The sequence below is a fragment of the Rhinoderma darwinii genome, chromosome 3 (assembly GCF_050947455.1).
Source record: "Rhinoderma darwinii isolate aRhiDar2 chromosome 3, aRhiDar2.hap1, whole genome shotgun sequence".
In the NCBI taxonomy this organism is placed as follows: Eukaryota; Metazoa; Chordata; class Amphibia; order Anura; family Rhinodermatidae; genus Rhinoderma; species Rhinoderma darwinii.
Window position 1 is genome coordinate 22,356,427 of NC_134689.1, and position 7,524 is coordinate 22,363,950.

Consider the following 7,524-nt stretch of genomic DNA (forward strand, 5'->3'; position numbering starts at 1 on the left):
CACCATTTAATAATAGCACCCGGCATGCACATGGCAGAATAACTAACATGATTTTGATTTTCATCAATAGTCAGCCTGCACCAAGCAATCAGCATAAAATAAAAAATAAAACAGCATATAGCAATTATAGGCTTATCCAAGTTGTTTAGGGTGAAGAAAGGTTGTGAATCAGGTAAAATACTAATATCGGCAGCTATACTATATTCTAAAGAACGTCACAGTCATGTTGTGCGACTCCTGGTTTGGTACATTTTCATGCAGTTACCAGGGTGGTGTCGATCATAGGTGTATTCTTCCTGGAGAATAAAAAAACAGGAGTATCTGTCACTATACAACATTCTGTTTTTTTTTTTTTTTACCACCCGTGAGTACCAGGTGGTAAATGAACAATGTGTAGGGTAGTCACAGAAAGTTGAAACAGAGACCAGGAGTTGATGGCAAAGGAATAGTCCCTTTACTGAGGCCGATGTTGCTCTCACACGCAACCACCAGCAGACAATAACACAACACTTCTCAGGATACATGAAAGGCAGTCTCTTTTTTTAACTTGGTTCAGCAATGATGGCTGCTCACCATTCAGAAGTAAGACAGAGTCTCGGCACCCCTCCATGATACAGGGGTATGCCTTCTTCAAAGGCCATCACTTGACCTTTGGTTCAGGCTATCCAAAATAGACTTGCAGGTAGACTTCTGCCCATCCACCCACCAATCACACGCTGTTTGACACAAGAAGGTTCCTGCCCATCACCCGTCAGTCACTCTGGACCCTATCCTATATTCAGGGCTCTCACTTAGTACTGGTGCCCTCTGGCCCTTCAGCAACTACTCTTTATACCATGGATCGTAGCCTGCGCACTGTACCCCATTAAGCCTTTTATGCATTAAGCGCTGAGCTTAAGGACAATTCCGTTGCAAATTTGTCGCCTAGGGAAAAATCTGCAGAAACACATCCGGATTTTGCACAACAGGAAATATCCGCCACTTCGGGCCTTACCAATATAATTCCCAAATACTGTAATACAAGGGCCAAATAATACCATTATATACCACTAAATAATAGTGAGTGGTTTTAATTTGCTCCTAGGGTACCTGTCCTAGGCGGTATTTCATTCTATAAAACTCCTACATATTCTAAAATGCTTTATAGATGGCAATGTTCCCAGGCGTGTTCCTATAGGTGGTACAGAGGTGGCAGTTGTAACCAGGCCCTGGAGCCTAAGGGGCTCATTTCCCCATATGAGGAGTCCAGTACTATAAAAGAGAGATGATAGTTGAGGGGGGTCCTGTTATAGATTTTGTATTGTAGTTATATCTTATCATGTTCTTGTACCAAGTACTAGTCTGTGACAAACTCATCTGTCTTTTATATAATCTTTGTTTTTTCCACCATGTAGTTGAACAATCCTTAATTCTTTCAAGTTGAGTATTTCTTACATGGCTACTCTAACCACTACATACTTCACAGCTGCCAGAGAGCAGCATAATGTGTCCCAATGTAGAAAATAATCTGGTAACCACAGTATCCTAAGAATGTCCCTGGCATAGGCGAAATGTACGTTTCTGGGACCGCTGTAATATAGGAAGAAAGCGTGTTTCCTGCCAATTTACTAATACTTCATTTCAGCTGACACTATGGTCTTGGAGGTATATTACAAACCCCACAAAAAAAAGGAAACTATAAATCCCATATCATCTCCACTGTACTGAATTGCATTTTCCATCTTAATATAACTTGCTGTATGTGTGGGATGTTTCCAGACATGAAAAGAAATCCCTAAAGAGAAGCTCTACTTTTGGAGCCTGTAATGGCCGCCCATTCCCGCCACTGTAAAGTTACCGGGTCCCAGAGTCTTCTGGCTTCTCGTCGGTGCCGCTCCTCTCCCCTGATCTCTGCTTCTAGTGTCCTCCCACGCTGATTTCCCTGGGTATAAAGGGTCTCCTCTACACCTTGCCTGGGAAATTAGGTGTTTCCTAGTTTGTCTTGAGATTCCCTGTGATTATTTATTTGGATTTCGTATGATTGACCGCTGCCTGTACCTTAGACCATCCTTGCCTGCCCTGATCTTTTGCTAGTGACCCATGATGAACCTTTTGGCGTCTGCCCTGACCTTCTGCTCGACCAACTGTGAGTGCATGTTTGCCGCATGCCCTGACCTTTGCTATACCTGACTCTACATACTGTCTATCGATTTAGTACTCCACCTTGACCGTCACCAATGGAGACTAATCTGGAGGTAGCGACCGAGCAACATAGTCTTAATCCCTGTATAGGTATTAAAGAGTGAATACCTGGGATCCCCTTTAGACTATAGCCCTACGTCAAGACCCTTGGCGACAAAGTGGGTTCACACTATCCTCTGCAGACCCTGTGACAGTCTCTCTATCCACGGGCCCCGTGACAGAGCTCTATATTTACAAGATTTTTTTAAATATAGAGCCAATGAATCTTAAGCTTACCATACACCAGAAATTTTGGCTGGGCAAAAACACCAATTTAGACTATTTTCTGCCAAATATTGGCGCCTTTTCATGACTTGAATGAGCGTGACAGACACTGACCAAAGACAGATATCTGTGGAAAAGTTGATTTGCCGTCTTTGATATTTTCGCTCATTTCCAGGCGAAGTCCTTAATAAGTTGTTCATGCAAAATGACAGATCTACATCCCATCAATAGAAGACCAGTCCACAGATCAAGGCGCAGATCAATTGGCGATGTGTCTTTTAAAACTTATTGCGTTGTGATCCAAAGTAAGAACCTTCACAAACCAATCATGATCCCACTTGTAGACAGTGCCATGCAGTCCCCTGTAGGTAGTCCCACATACCCTCCTTGTCTCAGCAGACCGGATCATACATGATAGGCTTAGATACATGGCCCCAGCAGACAGCATCACACATGATACGCTTTGATACAGTGCCCCAGCAGTCAGTATCACACATGATAGACTTAGACACAGTGCCCCAGCAGACAGTATCACACATGATAGGCTTAGATACATGGCGCAGCAGACAGTATCACACATGATAGACTTAGATACATGGCCCCAGCAGACAGTATCACACATGATAGGCTTAGATACATGGCCCAGCAGACAGTATCACACATGATACTTAGATACAGGGCCCCAGCAGTAAGTATCCTTGTACTAACATATGTTCACCCCCCAAAAAAATGTGTGTATATATATATGTATATATATATATGAGACAGTATATCTATAGCACTCTGACCCTATAGCTATGGATAGGATTAGATACAGTGGCTCAGCAGACAGTATGGCCTGATTCGCACGAGCACTGCGCATCTCGGACATGAAAAACTGCAGTTTTTCACGTCCGAGGTGCATCCGTGCTCAGCGCAGCAGGACGCGATGTCACGCATCCCCCATAGTTGAGAGTCTATGGAGGAATGCGTGATGCGCGAAAAGAACGGACATGTCCTATTTTCGCACAGACCCTTCACACGGTCCGTTGAAACAACGGCTGTGTGAACGGCCACATTGAATTACATAGGTCCATTAGACATAGGGCCCAGCTCGCTGACATTGCGGCTCCAGCGCTGGACACAGGAAAGGTAAGAATAATAATTGTTTTGCTTTTTTATATGTTACTAATTTTTTTGGGTGTATTTGTGTTTTTTTACAGCCCCCCCCCATTTTTCAGCCAAATATAACACAGCAGCAGCAGGCAGCATTACCAGGGTGGGAAGGGTCACTGTGTTTGGCCTATCCCAGCCTGATAATACCAGCCTGTGGCCTTTAATGGACGTCTTCACTCACAACCATGGTTTAAAGGGGTTGTCCGGTTTCATCAAATAAAGTTATTTTTTGTAGAATTAAAGTTATACAATTTTCCAATATACTTTCAGTATTAATTCCTCATGGTTTTCTTGATCTCTGCTTGTTGTTATTCTGTAGGAACATTTATTGTTTGCGTCCAGTGGATAAAGTTCAGTCCATGCTCATGTGATGGACACACAGGTGAACGGCTTGCTACAATTACAGTATGTATATGAGAGCTGTGTCTTCTAACGATCCCACTACATGGCCCTGTAACAAGCTGTGCACCTGTGTGTCCATCACATGACCATGGACGGAATTTTGTCCACTGGAAGTAAACAAGGAATGTTTTTACTGAATAACAAGAAGCAGAGTGTCACGATCTAGGGGTATGTGGACTCACTAGGCCGCTCCGCTGTAGTGAAGAGGCAGCTGGCCAATTCAGTCTATGCAAAGGCTTGTGGACGTGGTTCGTAGCACAAGGGTACCTGAGATAGTCCAGACAGCGGCAGGGCTCCAGCACAGATGCGGCTATGTGTGGCAGGTTGCACCAGACGTGGCGGATGGCTGGAAGTAGAAGATGGCACCAGACGTGGTGTAGTCCAGCCGGCGTGGCGGGTTGCGCCAGACGTGGAGGATGGTACCAGGGATGGCAGATGACACCAGACGTGGTGTATTCAGCACGACTCCGATACAAGGCAGGCTCAGGAACTAAACACAGCACGGGATACAGGAGATAGGAAGCAGGGCACGGCAACACTGGGAGCAGGAAAACACTAAGGGACCATTTGCAATACAAACATGGAAAAAGTACAAACAACGCTCAGGCAAGGAGTGGGAGGGCAGTTCACTTTTTATATTCGAGGGTGCACTGGGGATAGGATAGGGAACATTTAGGGAGTGCGCACCCTGGCCCTTTAAGGCCGTGGCCGCGCGCACCGTATCGCATAGTCCAGGAAGGGAAGGCAGCGCCAGCCGGCGTCTCCGGGGAGGGGGACGCTGGCAGACGGCCAGGAAGTTGCGGCATGGCCGTTTGCCAAGGGTAAACGGCAGCGGTCCGCGAGCGCAGCCATAACACAGAGATTTTGAAATCCGATTTTGGTCCTGAATTTCATTCCGATTGTCTTCTAACTCTATAACTCCTGGATCTTATGATGGTATTAAAGCTGATCTACTCCGGTTCTCAACCCTTAATTAATCAACTACAATGAGACCTCTCCAGAAGACCACCTCTTTGAGGAGGAAAGATTGGACTTTTAAATGGGACAATTTGATATCTTGATTTATATATTTTTGCACTACAACACTGCTGTCTTATACCTATATTGATGGGGTGTGTTGTTTCCATCTAATATCAGGACCTTATTGTTGACTATATTGTATTATTATCGTTTGGTCTTTATGATGATTGGACTTCTGTATTAGACTATTCCATATCTTGATTTATGTATTTTTGCATTACAACACTGCTGTCTTGTACCTATGTTGATAGGGGGTATAGTTTTTCTCCATAGTTGTTATAGTCCAATATTTTATATCATTGTTTGGTCTGTGTGTTATTAGGGATCACCCAGGGTGAACTAATATAGGTATCTTCACTAGGATTGCTCTTACCTGGGTGGCAGTCCCGTATTAGGCAGGACATTATAAAGACAGGGATTTTATAGAGAGCATTGTCCTTCCCGTTTTCCCGTATTTTTGAAAATAGTTTTTGTTATTTTTCCAGTAAAGAATTGATTATGATTATTTTAGGTGACTTTATTAAAAGTCAAGTTTTACAAAGATTGTCCGACTGTGAACTTCTTGGGTAAAAGGGGTTTTACACTGAACAATAATCGGGCGAACGATCGTTCATAGAATGCTCGTTGCCAATAATTGCCCTGTAAACAGGGCAGCGATCAGCAGATGAACAAGCAAACGCTCATTCATCTGCTGATAGTATCATTTTAATTTTTTAAAATATTTAACGTTGTCGGCAGCACATCTCCCTGTGAGACACGCCACCGACATGATAATAATGTATGGGGATGAGTGATCGGATTAACGAGCGCTCGTCCCCAGACATAGCTTCTTGTGACAGGAGCAAACGAACGCCAATTGATGATCGGTCTCATTGATCGGCGCACGCTGCACCGGCCAAAATTGGCCGGTGTAATAGGGCCTTTACTCTTGACTTCAATGTTTGATATACTGTATAATAGCCTCTGATGGCTACCGTGTCAGTTCTGTGAGTCACCCCTGATCCAGATTTCTATGTGACAGCTTTTCTATTTCTTTATGTACTATGTATATTGGTGCTCTTGTTGGAGAGGACCACCCCCCTAGAAGACCATTTTCACTTTAGATGGTCATCTCAAAGAGTTTTCACTGTATGTCCCTATGGTCTGGGTCCTGCATCTCATCTTTACTCGTTTGGACTCTCTTCTTCTGGTTTCATCTCTGTTCTGGCTCGGTCCTTCATTTGTGATGTATCCTGGCTTGTCTGCTTCTGTATCAGTTGTCACTATGTGGATGGAAGTAGATGGCCATGGCGTTCAGGTGGCACAGAATTCTTATCGTCTGGAACTTTGTGAAGGCCATTCATCCAAGCCTCACGGAAGTTCATGTCTAGCATTGACATCAAAGTGAATGTACTGTACATGGTTTGTAAGATTAAGTAGGCCTTAATTCTCAAGAACGTTGGTCCAGTAAACAGAGTGGCGACTTCTGTTGTGTATAGGTGACAGAGAACAACTAGGTTGAGGACATTGATGGATGGTGGGAGGTGTGTTGATGACGGGACTACAGATTAATCCTAAATGGTGTGTTATGAATAGACAGGAGTGTTTTCATGCAACTGTCAGTAGATATCTCTTCATTTAATCCTTCAGGCAATTCCACTTTTCTCACTACTAGCTAAAAGAGAATGGATCTGACATCCAATTATTACCCTGGATGTTTCGTACAAAGAAAATGTGCTGGATTCCCCGGAGGCGGCAGGATCATACTGTGATCCTAGATTATTGTTCCAAACTGCCTTCTCCGGACCTGCTGAGAATGATTGAAGGGAAGAGAAAAAATGCAGGATTTGTTTTTAGATATAAATTGTTATTTTATGTTTATTTTTTACTTTTTTTTGTTGATGGAATACAACAAAAGTAAACTATTATTTATGGCCTTTTATGTTCACACAGAGTTTTTTTGTCAAGCAGAAAAAAATCTGCCAAATTACCTTAAGGATTTTGGAGTCCGTTTTTAAAATGCAGGCAGTTTTTTAACCCCTTAACGCTCCATGACCTACTATTAGGTCATGCTAACTGTAGCGTTCGCGCTCAGTGACCTAATAGTAGGTCATGGAGTAAACACGGCGCCGTTCGCGCGGGGCGCGTTCATGAGCTGTGATAGCTGCTGTATCCGACAGCAGACTATCACTGCTGAATGTGCCGGGACCGATCGCAGAGCTCCCCCGCCGATTAACCCCTCAGAAGCCGCGTTCAATAGCGATCGCGGCTTCTTAGGGGTTAATCCGCCATCGCCGGCCTGCTACACGATAGCAGCCGGCGATGGTGACTATGGCAACCGGACACCAAACAATGGCGTCCGGCTATGCCATAGACGGAAGCCTAGTGGGTCCTGACAACGTCAGGACCCACTATGCTTGCTGTCAGTGAGTAGCTGACAGTTCTAATACACTGCACTACGCATGTAGTGCAGTGTATTAGAATAGCGATCAGAGCCTCCTGCCCTCAAGTCCCCTAGTGGGA